Raw genomic sequence first — 14,653 nt, 5'->3', positions numbered from 1 at the left:
AAATGAGAAGCTTATGTGGAACTCTCATTTATATGACTATACAGGCTGTGAGCCAAAGATATTAGCTTGGGAGCAGAAGTAAAACCTGGATCAAGCTAAGGTTAGGGGGAGATTTGTGTATGCTTTTGAAATGACTACCATGACTATAATCAAAAATATGCAGAACAATAACGGATTATCTGGTTCAGAAGAGGCTCCATCTGTTGAGAGGTGGCATACAGAGTGTATGATGTTCAGTGTGTGTGTGTGTCTGTGGGCTTTTCTTATGTGTTTACCAAGCATGCAGCCGATATTAAGTATATATAGTACAATAAATATTTTTCAATGCACTTTTAGATTATAAAACATACGATGTTATTTCCTTATACAGCGCTGAACAACTTGATTAGACCATCACCGCCACTTATTTGAGACCATACAGCATCATGAAGTGTTTAAATGCAGATATTTTCATTTCATTGCTTCCTCTGCGTTTTACCAAGAAGAACAGGATTGAGGAATTTCAAGCCAAATTTATCATTTTTACACCCAAATTTGACCTGACCCATTGGGTTTCTCAATAATCAATCATTTTCATGTTTACGCTCAGGAATTCACGTAACTATACTTTGACATCTTGAGAAATAATCATTTTTTGACTTTTTTCATTTTTTTTCTGAAGAGTAAATTTAACAAAAAGTATATTTACATATGCAGCATAGAAATTCCAATTTCCCTTAAAGAGCTATGTAGTGATTTATTTACCATTCCAGAAAAGAAAATTAATGTCAGAAATCACCAAACGCTATTAATTTAGGGCAATTCTAGCTCATCTATAGCTCATAGGTCACGATTTGAGGCACGCTGGGGACAAAATGTTCAAAATGGTAAATAGTTCTTGTAGAAATGCTCGTCTGCTTCCTGACTACTGTCAATTGCCCTTGAGCAAGGCACCAACCCCGACACTCAAGAGGTGCAACACTGTTTGCACTCCCCTTTCACTCTGGCATCTCTCCCTGCATGTGTGTGTGATCTGGGTATCTGTCTATTGTGCAACGTCAATATACAGCAGTTGAATTCCCCCTTGTGTGGTATAATGAACACTCGATAATAAATACTCTAAAATTCAACATCCATCCATCTATTTTCTGCCGCTTATCCGAGGTTGGTTCGCGGGGGCAGTAGCTCTAGCAGGGACGCCCAAGACTTCCCTAAAATTCAACAATAAAATCTAAAAATTAAACGTTGCACTAAGTGCCGTCTAATCAAGATGTTGCGCACTATTATGTTCATCACCATCTCGTGTCTTTAATCATTTGACTTTAAGTAAATGTAATTTAGCTTTCCATGCAAGTCAAAATGCTTTTATTCTTACAACCACCAACAGTTCAGCTTCTGCCATCCCATGTAACCTCCAACTCCCTCCCCTCCCCATCTCCTCTGTCCCTCTCTCTCAGTGGGCAAGTCTGGGATGACACTGTCTGACTGCGCTCTAGCTGTAATCTGACATGGCTAATCTAATCTCTCAGTCTCCACAGACTAGTAAACTACCTGGTACTCTCCAGCCAATTAGGGGCTCATATGCACAGCACGCTATACAGGCTAGGGCAAAGCTATGCAGGCACCGTAGGGGCCCAGCCGACCAGTCATCCCCGATGGAAAGCTAAGCAATGGCTCAGGCTGTCTGAGGCCCCAAAGATCTTCTTCCATAACAGTCCATCTGCCTGTGGCTTGGCCTGGTCCACTTTCATCCCAAACCGCTCCTCAGATTAGTGAATCTCCTCAAGATTGTCTGCAAATTAAAGCACCTTTTGCTATACTGTTGTTTAGTCATCACCAGTGTCATTCACGATTGGTTTGAGTAGGTTCATTTGTGACTAACTTTTTCATTTTCTTCCCGTCAGGAATTTTTGCTTGCATTATTCCATATGACAAAATTATTCATACCTAAGAAAAAGGCTAAAACGCGAAATATAGATCATGTTTTGTATTTATACACTGTACAGTATAACGCCTTGCCATGCCTCTTGTCCAAAGTCAATTGGGACAGAATCCAGCACACCATTACGTTATAGAAAATGGATGTAAATAGGATCTGAGCAAAGCAAAGCAAATGAATTTATATAGCGCATTTCATACACAAGGTAACTCAATGCGCTCTACTGCAGCTTTTGTACATCTCATTTTATCATCAAGCCAGTCTCACTTAATCACCTTACCCAAATTAGTTTGAAATTAGCCCTCTTCCTAACTCCCTGTCTAATGTTTTTCTCTTCCTTCCCACCCCCTTTTCTCCCCAGTCGTTTTCACAGCTTTGTGGATGAGACAGATTACACGTCTGGATCACAGTTTTTGTTGTGTTTTGCTTCTCTCGCAGTCTTTCATCTTGATGGGCAATAATCCTCAATACACACTGATTCAACATGCTGTTTTCATCCCGTTACACACGTGGACTACTGAATTCTGACCGCAAACTAAGAGAAAATGAAGTTATCGTTGTTGAAAGCAACAAATGGATCAATAGAATATGTGTAGCCTAAGGACGACCATATTGACAAAGCCCCTCGGACGAGCAGAATGAAATGACTTGGGACAGGGAATTCTGGGCTTCCCTGCTTAAGATGCTGCCCTTGTGACACAATACTGGATAACCAGAAGAAAATGGATAGATTGATGGACAGATGGATAAACATTGGCCCCTGAAAATATACAAAAAGCGGAATTTGCGACTGCTGAGTGGCGGAGATGCGGGTTCACTGTCGTTGATGCAGGGGTGTCAAATTCATTTTTTGGCCTGGTCAGCATCGTAGTTATGGTTTCCCTTGCCGGGCCGTTATGACTGTAAACCAACAAATGTACGATGGCCACCACAAATTGATGGATAACTAGTTTTTAAATCAGAAGTCACGGATAATAGTTTATTCAACTATTGTTTAAGTTACTCTAAGAAGGGATTTGGTAACAAAAACGCTTGCAATACGTTTTTAAAAGTCAAGACAATTTGTAATTTTGCTATTTTAGCAAGACAAATGAAGTTAATGCACAATTTGCTTTTTGGGATAGCCAAAGGACTACGTGTAGCCCTCAAACCACTTGTTGGCCACCCTTGCATTACAACAGACAAACCCTTAGCTTGAATGGCAACATAATACATACAGTACAGTAGTTACCATTAACATTTTATCATTAATGGCACCTTCAAAGATAAACAAGTTACCTTGGGTTGTGATACGCAACACACACTGTTGCCTGCTTTTCAGACACACGTTGGCCTTGTTTTCCTCCTCCTTCTCTTCCCGCACTTGAATATGGTTACTAAGCAAGGTGTTACAATGGTTTTTGTTGGAGGGATGACCTAAATGCACTTTATGCAGTTTTTTTTTTCTTGATAAAGGAACAGATCACATCTGGTGGAAAAACACATTGTTAATTGATTGTTTAATTCACTGCAATTTAAACATAACGACCAATGACCAACCCTCAAAATGTACACTTTGTGTATCATCAAGTTATCTTTTATATCCATTGTGTTGGTGTGATTAACAGATGCATTTATAGACTGTGTTTATGGATTTTTAATATTCCAACTTTTTGGGCAATGTTGCAGGCATTAAATGAAATCTTAACAATGAATGATCTTAGCCACTTAAACACAAGTATCATTATTAAAAAGTCACTGCAGATGTTTTTTTTTTTTTTTCCCAACTGATTGAATGTACTCTGAATGCTCAGATTTTGCGTAACTTTGAATAACTGTAAAGGATTAGAAATCCCTTAACAGTGTTGTGCGCCTCGCATTCAGGATGACCGGCACTGATCTGCCCAAACTGAATGACATATACTGTGCCAGGCTTCTTTGAGTTGACCCTACAGGTCATCCTGCTGCCAGCCTTTTTGTTCTTCTTCCTTCAGTCAAATATTTCCGTTCTTTTAAATGCTCAACCTCTCGTTTTACGAAGAGGTGCTTGCCGTGTGCAGCCTGAACTACTTCAAATGAAATGAAAATGATGTGATTATTAGCTGCCAATCTATCTGGTACCTTTTCTCCTTGTTTATTACATCAGGTGCTCTAAGATTGAGTGTATTTTAGTTATTTATTCTGAATAGTAATTTATACTTTTCTAAGGTGATCATTAACCTTTTCCACATGTACGTTTTATACATTCTAGTTTTAGTTGCGCATTGTGTTGCCATAACCCTGCCTTGAGTTTGACTTGCATATGAATTTAAGTGACATCCCATTCTTAATCTTCTGATAGATTCTGACCTGACTTTCAACAGTCATATAAAATCACTTACTAAAACTGCCTTCTACCATCTGAAGAACATATCCAGAATGAAGGCTTGCATGTGTCAAGCAGACCAGGAGAAGCTCATCCATGCTTTTATCTCAAGTAGACTTGACTATTGTAATGGTCTTCTGACTGGACTCCCTAAAAAGAGCATGAAACAGCTGCAGCTCATTCAGAATGCTGCAGCTCGGGTTCTGACCAGAACAAAGAGGTCAAAGCATATTACTCCAATTCTAAAGTCTTTACACTGGCTTCCAGTCAGCTTTAGAATAGATTTTAAAGTTCTGCTACTGGTCTATAAATCACTAAACTGTTTAGGTCTTGAATACATGAATGAAATGCTAATGGGATATAAACCCAGTAGGGCTCTGAGATCGACAGACTCAGGTCAAATAGTGGAGCACAGAGTCCAAAGCAAACATCGTGAAGCAGCATTTAGCTATTAAGCTGCACACAAATGGAATAAATTGCCAACAGAAGCGACGTCAGCCCCAAGTGTGCATGTTTTTAAGTCCAGGTTAAAAAATAATTTCCCATGCTTTCTAGAGCATTTCCACTTTTAAATGATATTTCTTGCACTGTACTCTGTTTAAATTTTGTTTTCCTCTTTGTTTTTAAATGCTTTTAATCATGTATAGCACATTGAGTTACCTTGTGTATGAAATTCACTATATAAATACATTTGCTTTGCTTTTCCTTCTAGTTATACTTTTATAACAAAGGTCTGTAAAACGGGAGTGACCTGCCTGTATATTGAAGATTTTATATATTTTCCAAATAAGTTTGCACAAAGATTGTACTTTGGCAATAAATCCGCTGTCTCATGTCACGGTACACAAATGTGATGTATGGGATGAAGTCAAATTTAGTTGCCTGGCCTAGACGTGACAACATGTTCATAACTTGATGTGTTTTGGTAAAGACAATGAGACCACTTCTAATGTGTTGAATGTCAGAAGCTCTACTTCCATATCTTCTGCACCAAGCAGAGGACATCCTTGTACCAAAATTCCCAAGTAGAACAGCTATTATTATTATTATTATTATTATTATTATTAGAGCAGATACTGGTGACAGATGCGGATTTTCAATTAAACCATCAGCACACATTCCTCCTTGTTAACACCACCACCACCTTCTGGCCAACCAGGTCCATGACGTAAAAGGCTTCCTGCAGCTGTAAAAGTTGTAACAAGCCAGCTCATCATGCCATTGGATGTCTCTGTAGTACTTTTCTACCGGTTTACTTGCTTCACTTCACTAGGTACTGTAGTGTATTTAATGTCGTCCACCTGTAGTTTTCTCCATTCACTGTTGGTGCTAAGTGAAGTTAACGAAGGAATTAGTTTTTTTCCCCCTCAATTCAGCCCACGGTTGTCAGTTCCAAGTCTACATAACCCACTCAAAGTGAAGTCAAACGTTTTAGCCTAATTAAAAGTAATTCTCACCGTTGTCCTTTCAAACTGATGTAATTCAGACAGATCCACACTTAGTCACATTTGTTAACCTCAACATTTTAGCAGATTCAGAAATTCAAATGATGTAAAAACCCAAGATGTTTACTGTAGCAGAGGTCAAAGGTCAGCAAGAGTGTGCATGGAACCACGTGGAGAACAAATTCCACATTGAAAGCTCCAAGCCAAGATTCAAATTCAGAACCTTTGACCGTGAGGCAGACTAAATGATGTGGCAACCAAAATATTCCACTCTGCTGCTGGTGTCATGATAATATATCTAATATCCAACAAACAAAAACATGTCAACACTTAATTCAATGAATTCATCCAGTGTGCCATTTATTTTACATTGTGTGTTAATTACCAATTATTAATACAACCTAAATAATGTACAACAACACACACTAACGGGACATACCATGTTCTTTGTTGTTGTTGTTTTGTTTTTGTATACAGGCATCACATAGTAGTGTCACCCGAGTAAATCAAAATCAAAAGCCAGAGTGTCTGGACAGGTGACCATGGACCGTGAAGAATTCCAGACTGTAGGTGCGCCAAACTACTCCTCAACTTTCATTTCTGCTAATTACATGTGATTATTTAAACCTCGCCCTGACTGTGTCTTTGCACTTTCACTTTGCATTTTACTCTTGAGTCACATGCTGCGAGAGTCAGAAAAAAAGATGATTCTGATTTCACTTTATGTCAATCACAATTGTAAGGGAAGCAGGAAAATAGGGTAAGTGACATTTTTTTTTATCTGAAGCTGAGCATATCGATCCATCCATCCATTTTCTACCGCTTATCAGGGTCAGGTCGCGGGGGCAGTAGCTTTAGCAGGGACGCCCAGACTTCCCTCTCCCCAGCCACTTCATCCAGCTCTTCCGGGGGGATCCCGAGGCGTTCCCAGGCCAGCCGAAGGACGTAGTCTCTCCAGCGTGTCCTGGGTCGTCCCCGGGGTCTCCTCCCGGTGGGATGTGCCCGGAACACCTCACCAGGGAGGCCACCAGCCACCTCATCTGGCTCCTCTCGATGTGAAGGAGCAGCGGCTCTACTCTGAGATCCTCCCGGATGACCAAGCTTCTCACCTTATCTCTAAGGGAGAGCCCGGACACCCTGCGGAAGAAACTCATTTCGGCCGCTTGTATCCGGGATCTTGTTCTTTCGGTCACGACCCACAGCTCGTGACCATAGGAGAGGGTAGGAACGAAGATCGACCGGTAAATTGAGAGCTTTGCCTTTCGGCTTAGCTTACCTTTCCGGACGAAAACCACACTGCTCCTCCTGAATCTGAGATTTGACCTCCCGACGGACCCTCCTCTCCAGCACCCCTAAATAGACCTTACCAGGGAGGCTGAGGAGTGTGATTCCCTGTAGTTGGAACACACCCTTCTTAAAAAGGGGGACCACCACCCCAGTCTGCCAATCCAGAGGCACTGTCCCCGATGTCCACGTGATGTTGCAGAGGCGTGTCAACCAGGACAGCCCCACAACATCCAGAGCCTTTAGGAACTCCGGGCGAATCTCAGCCACCCCCGGGGCCCTGCCACCGAGGAGGTTTTTAACTACCTCGGTGACCTCAAACCCAGAGATAGGAGAGCCCGCCTCAGAGAACCCACACTCTGCTTCCTCATGGGAAGGCGTGTCGGTGGAATTGAGGAGGTCTTCGAAGTATTCTCCCCACCGACTCACAACGTCCTGAGTCGAGGTCAGCAGCGCCCCATCTCCACAATACACAGTGTTGGTGGTGCGCTGCTTTCCTCTCCTGAGACGTCGGATGGTGGACCAGAATTTCCTCGAAGCCGTCCGGAAGTCTTTCTCCGTGGCCTCACCGAACTCCTCCCATACCAGAGTTTTTGCTTCAGCGACCACCAGAGCTGCATTCCGCTTGGCCAGCTGAGCATATAACATTGAATATTTACATTACAACGATGAAGAATGTTGTTTTTCAGGTATTTTAACGAAGTAAACCCAGGACCATGATCACCATGTTTTTGGTCCATGCTAATGGCCTAAAGAAAGATTGCACTCATTCTGTCTTTCTTTGTGGATATTGAGGCTTTGAAGACTCTTTATTACTATATTACAAGTCATTCTCTATTTGAAATGAACGCTTACTGCAGCTATTTCTGCATCTGTATATAAACTCACTGTCTGCTTCAATAGATACCCTTGCACAATATAATGGAGTCACATTCCTGGGATCCTGGCATCAAATTGGGTGGGGAGTGCCACCTCAGTGAGTAAAAAAACAGACATGAAGCAAATACCCACAGAAACTGTTGCTGAGGAGATAATGTTCGCTGTATAATAACATCACATCAGCTTTTCTTTCTTGTGATCAAATTCTCTGTCACTAATACAGTGTCTTGTGTTTGTAGCTGGGATATTAGCCAACAAGCAAACATGCTTTGATGACTTCCAGTGCGCAGCAGTTTATCTAGGGAGAGTACTCTACAGCCAGCTGCATTTCCATCAATGGGGCCTCTAATGGGGGCATGCTTGTAAGTACAGGATCATCAAGTTTTGTGATTATGCATTCATTAGGAGCTTTAGTTATGGAGCCTTAGAGTGAGTACAGCATACAAAAGGAATGCGCATTTTCAGTATGATTATGGAACAATCATCCTACACACAGGATTTTGAAATTGCTGGGGTGGAGCCAGACTCATGATTTTTATAGCTTAAATCTATCGTTGGACCATTTTATCAGATGTTTTTTTCCTTACTTGATTATTCGCCAAGGCACATTTGAACTCAGCCAATGAAAAACATGATTACTGATCCATTGGAAAGCACATCTGAATTAATTGCAATTTAACAATTTTTCATATAATCGCTTTTGTATAATTGCTTATGTCGAATTAATCTAACAGTGGTTAGCTGCATAGCTACAATTAATTAGGCTATTAAACAGCTCATTAAATTCTACTTATTCACAATGGCTGGCATCCATATGGCATTGCGCCAGCCCAAATGATGTTTTTCTTGCAAATTTTAAGAATTATTTTTTTAATTTTTTTTAATCACTTTGCATCATGGTCACACTTTGCCCACAAACTGTGGCTCTTCTATGGAATATACACACGGTCAACAGTAACTTGCAAAAATTGATGATGATGACGCACTACCAATACTTATTCTAATCAATGGGACACAAAGGAATCAAAACTAAACTGATGGCTCCTTAGCTGAAAAGATGATTCAGTCATTCATCGTGTGAAGAAATCTATCAAGCTGCAAGGCCACCTGGCTTTCAAGCGATAGGAAACACAATTCTGAATGGTTAAATTTAGGTGACCTCCATGACACGGCAATTAATAATTTGTGTCAGGCTTGTCACCTAGTTTGCGCATGAGCAACTTCTGCTCTGACCAGCGGCAGACGAGTTGTAGGCTACTGTACTTACTGTACCTAAAAATGTTACCTCTCTAAGGCAAGCATTTATACGAGATCCTACTAGTGCGTTGAATTGCCCATGTACTAGTACGCTCTTTGTCCTTACAAGCAAGACCTTTTTGTGCACTTGTAGAATTGCTATCTTACCAGTTACCAGTGATCTTTTTTTCACTACCGTATGACTTTTCTGGGCACTAGTAAAATGACTAGTGCACATTAGTCAAATGACAATGGCGCACTAGTCGAACAACTAAATGTTACTAGTGAGGGACAAATGTGTACTAGTTGATAACTGTGTGCTATTAGTATGACATTAAATTACTTAATGTAGTGTTTCACTGGTATTACTAGTAGCGTGTAGATGTCAACTAATGAACAGTTCTGCCTCGTTAGTAGTGTTTAGTCTCTCTAGTAATGTACCCTTGTCGTTCTATAAGCATGCTGAATTGTCTTACTAGTGTGGACAACGAGCACACTAGTACATGGGCAATTCAGCGCACTATAGCAGGATATTGAACGAATGCTGAAATGGTTTGCGATACTCTTGTATAGCTAAATATGCAAGCAAAATGTTATAATTTTTTTCATTAGAATACTGTCGGTGTGTGAAGTGATCATTTACTAAAGTATTAAGCAGTCTGCTTGAATCTGCACTGCAGACGTGTGAGAATGGGAATGTTCAGACAAAATCCTTTTAGCTTTCTGCGCCATTCTGCATGTCATGCAAGAGTCTTTACTTACCGTTTTCCCTCAGTTATTTGTCTTATATAATCTTAAGTAATACCGATATGCAGTCATATTTAGAAATGGCTTCCAGTCAGTTATTTAGCAATTTTGTTTTAAGAAAATCTTATTGAATAAGTTGTGAGTATTTGTTTGATATTAAGCGGCACTGTGGACGACTGGTTAGAGCGTCAGCCTCACAGTTCTGAGGACTCTGGTTCAATCCCCGGCCCCGCCTGTGTGGAGTTTGCATGTTCTCCCCGTGCCTGTGTGGGTTTTCTCCGGGCACTCCGGTTTCCTCCCACATCCCAAAAAAAACATGCATTAATTGGAGACTCTAAATTGCCCGTAGGTGTGAATGTGAGTGCGGATGGTTGTTTGTTTGTATGTGCCCTGCGATTGGCTGGCAACCAGTTCAGGGTGTACCCCGCCTCCTGGGACAGCTGGGATAGGCTCCAGCACGGCCGCGACCCTAGTGAGGAGAAGCGGCTCAGAAAATGGATGGATGGATGGATGGATGTTTGACATTAAGATAGGAGCACAATTTCATCAATTTATGCAAATGATTTAAATATCCACCAGCTTATTGCATCCTCACACTTTTTTTTTTTTTTTCCTTCCTCCTGATAAGAAAACAATCCAAACTGCATTTCTCTTTCCAGTCCACATCTGTCACTGCCACCTTGCTGTATACTCCGGCCTACCCTACAGGCCATGCTGCTTCTGATGGCTGATCGCAACGATGGTGCGGTTCCGCTCCACACCCTCAAGCACTGCTCCGCCCTGCAGCAAGGTGTCGCCAGCAGCAACAGCCTTTGATGGTCAGCGTGGACACAGTGCGGGAAAATCCACTGCCAAGGTTGTCTTGGAGTACAAGTACATTTTTGCCTTCATTGCAACCGGGAAAACTGAGATGACTCAATTGGGGGCAGGGAGGGTGTTTTTTTCTGATGGATTTTCAAGATAATGGAAAAACTAACTAGACACAATTACAGGTGATTATGATAATTACTGCAGATCATAAGCCGAATAACCATCATCATAGAAGATTTAAATATTGGATGTCTTCAATATTGTGTTTTCCATAAATGGGTTTGAAATTGAGTGAAAAATATGTAGCATTTTTTTAAAAGCTATATTCTTCAATTTGCAATACATAGGATAAACGGATAAGACCTAGTATACATATGGCGTAGAAGTACTTGTTAGTGACCTGCAGTATAGATAATTATTTGAGTTTTATGCACCTAATAGTAAATTGTCCTATTGAAGGTTAATTGTAATAAACAATGAAATCTTAGTAGAAATATGATTGTTTTGTAATGTATCAAGATAATGGAACTTACTGCCTGCACGTATAGGTGGTGGATGTCTGTTCAATGATTCCGAACTACAGTCACTTTCATGTTTGTTGTAGTTATTTTAACGTCCACTGAGCGGCATTGTGGCACTGCTTAAACTCCCCCTGCTGTCTTTGTGCAGCTTGATGGCAAATTGGGATGCCAGTTCAATGCTGCTTTGGGAGTCACTTTGGATTACAAGGGAAACAAAAAGCAGAATGGTACTCGCATCTGTGTGTTGAGATGCCTTGTGGTCTTGAATAACTGAGGCAGTAAAGAGGCAAATATCTGTGAAGGATAGTGCAGAAAAGCCATGATGGAGGACAGTGATAAATAGCCTGTATGGTAAATGTCATGACACTGAGAGGTAACATACAGACGATGAGATAGGGCCGGAAAGTGCTCTCACGGAGAGTTTCGGGAAGCAGCCAGACAAATGGGTGTTTAATCTGTCCAAAAGCAAGATAGAAAGTCGACAAGCCAACTACAGAGAGAGAGACGTTGTCAGTACGGTCACTTAGAGTTTAATCTTGGCTCAGTGGGAAGTTCAGATTTTGTCAGACTGAACCCACGCCGCCTCACATAAGTACATCTCAGTGGAGAGATGCGATGGGAAGCAGTGAAAGCTTCAGGAGGAGGGATTTGCAGACAATGACTTTTTGCCACGGGGGCAAAGTGGCTGAGTGAAGCCAGGGAAAGACAAAGCCAGCCATAAGCTGGACCTAGGCCAGACAGAGCCAGGTGGTTTAAGATCTAGCTGTTAAAAAGCTGGGACGCGCTTCTTCCTGAGGGATGGCTTCGCCTTTTGCTCCTTTGTTTCCTTCCTCAGCCCCTTGCTACTTTGTTCCCTTCCCTCTTTTCCCAGAGCACATTCAAAGAAGCGTGCATAACCTTCATCTCTCTGTGGAGAAACACAAGCTTTTACCTAGAAAGGCATTCACGATTTCTCGCCTTCCATTTGCTTCTTCTGTCCCCACAGTTTGTTTACTCACTCCCACCGTAATGCAGGGATTAATTTCCAAAAGCCGATTTGAGCCGTGGCACGCTTCGGCAAAGAACGGACAGGAGCAACTACACTGAGGGAAGTTTCCCCTTCAAACTGGTTTAGAGGTGGGCTGCTCTTCCCTTTTTATTGCGCTTCCTTTAATTGTTGCACGGAGCCGTGGGAGCAAGGGATGAAGTGGGGGACGACAGAGGAATGAGGCCTCTCAAAACACAGCTGGGAATCACTGGTGCATCTCGACTTTCCCGTGGGCCTCTTGAAATCCTCAGCTGACATTTCCTTCATTTCCTATTTAGTTTTTCAATTGTAAAAATCAGTTGGAAGTATTGCTCCATGAATCAGAATGTCTGTTTTGAGTCCCCCCCAAAAAAATTGTGTGATGAAGGGCAGAGTACTTGAGGCTAGAGCAGCAGTTCAAGAAATGTAAGGTGAAGATGTCATGTAGATTCTATGATGCAAGAATTAAGTCATAGAGATCAAATAACTGCGCTTACACTAAAATAAACAACTTAACTGAACCTCAAATGAGAGCCAGGGAAAAAAACTCCAATTACTTGCATCCATCCATCCATTTTCTGTACCGCTTATCCTCACTAGGGTCGCAGGCGTGCCGGAGCCTATCGCAGCAATCTTCAGGCGAGAGGCGGGGTGCACCCTGAACTGGTCGTCTGCCAATCGCAGGGCACATACAAACAAACAACCATTCACACCCACGGGCAATTTAGAGTCGTCAATTAACCTATCATGCATGTTTTTGGGATGTGGGAGAAAACCCACCCAGGCACGGGGAGAACATGAAAACTCCACACAGGCTGGGCCGGGATTTAAACCCCGGTCCCCAGAACTGTGAGGCAGATGTGCTAACCAATTTATAGTTTTGCATTGATGGCACAACTTTTGGAAAAAAGGATATTTTGAATCTTTAGTGTGTCTTTAGGAGTGTCAAACTCATGGTCTGGGAGCCAGATCCGGCACTGACTAACTGAGCAGCGTGGCATGCCACTGCCCTTACGCGTCACACACACAAGCAGAAGAAAAAGTAGGTCTGACCAACCATTTATTGACTAGAACTTTCCACCATGTTCCTGTTAGTGATATACTGTACATTACTGCAAATGACTGATGAATCAAAAGTATCGCTATTTTGATTTGAGTGTAGTTTAGAGTACAAAGATCTGGTATCGGAGTATCGATATTTCAGTATCAATCTGCACTTTACTAGTCATAATGGTACAGACTACAAATCGAGGATTAGCATCAGATATACAGGAAAGTATCCAAATCTGTTTTTTTCCTTTCTGGACTTAGAAGTTTGAATGCAGCGCCGTCGGGGTCTGTGAAACCGCTAGTGATGGCGGGAATGTTTGATTGCGTGGGAGTTGCCCAAAGCTGCAGCCTGCGATAGCTCGGAGATGAAACTCAATACGGCTGAAATTCCAATCGCAATGCCAATAAGACTGCAATATAAAAAGTATGGATTGCTGCCTCCGCCGCTGCGTTACATGAATAAATAAATAAAAATAGAATAAGAATCTCTTTTTCAAATCCCCTGTCAAAACACACGCAATATGCACAGGCCCATATTATACACACACAAGCTGACCCATGTGAGCGGGCATGAAAGCATGCAGCAGCGCACTCGCGTCTACACACCCACACAATTGCCCACAGCAGTCCACCACGATGCTGATTTGCATTCACAATAATTTCCCATACAATCAGCATTGGTCGAAATGTGGGTGTTGCATAATAAAAATAATATTCCCCGAGAGAGGGACTCAGTAAGTTCACATGTTAATTCAGACAGAGTGTGAGAGAGAACCGTGAACTTTCAATAGTATCCTTGGCGAAGTAACCGAAAGTTGAATTTGAGAGTAAATGGATTAAAGGCATTAACCTTGTAACAGATGCAAGTACAAGCAGCTCAGGTAAACTTAATGGGAGAAAAGGGAGTTTGTTCCCAAGGCCACTGGTTGGTTTCTTTGCAGCACAAGTAAAAATGAGAGCATACTTTGAATTGGAGAGGGAGTGAGAGGATAACAATTCTAGTCTGGTTTGGGAACAATTGTCAAACTCCAAGAAAAGTTTGTTTTGTTTTTTATATATTCTGTTGCTTTTATACTGTGTATATTTATTATTTGTTGGTGTATTAGTTTTTTTTATATACTTTGTTTATAATTTGGTAAGGCATTAGTCATCCATTTTAGACCTGCAGGAAAAAAAACATTCTATAGTTAATGTATACATGCATAACCCTATGAAGGAATGCTATATAAACAATACAGTAAGTGAATCAGGATGTCATATTTATGTGAAATTGAGCGAGTTTGCCTAGGAACAATAATCTGACCATTTATATTAAATTATGCCCTTTTCTTGAAAGGAAGACTGCGTAGAACTGTAACTTGTTTAATATACTGCACGCTAAATGCTCCTGTGCCTAACATTTACATTTTAAAC

General features: G+C 41.4%; 1 long non-coding RNA gene across 1 annotated transcript; it reads left to right on the top strand.

Moving 5' to 3' along the window:
* The first annotated feature begins 6,357 nt into the window (after positions 1-6,357).
* Positions 6,358-11,098, top strand: LOC133471493 (uncharacterized). The gene is made up of 4 exons (XR_009786221.1): positions 6,358-6,467; positions 7,895-7,967; positions 8,110-8,232; positions 10,513-11,098. It is a non-coding gene; the product is annotated as an uncharacterized LOC133471493 (long non-coding RNA).
* Positions 11,099-14,653: the final 3,555 nt, after the last annotated feature.

Source organism: Phyllopteryx taeniolatus, chromosome 21, assembly GCF_024500385.1.
Source record: "Phyllopteryx taeniolatus isolate TA_2022b chromosome 21, UOR_Ptae_1.2, whole genome shotgun sequence".
Taxonomy (NCBI): Eukaryota; Metazoa; Chordata; class Actinopteri; order Syngnathiformes; family Syngnathidae; genus Phyllopteryx; species Phyllopteryx taeniolatus.
The sequence above is the reverse complement of the archived record's forward strand: the minus strand, read 5'-3'. Positions and strand labels throughout refer to the sequence as shown.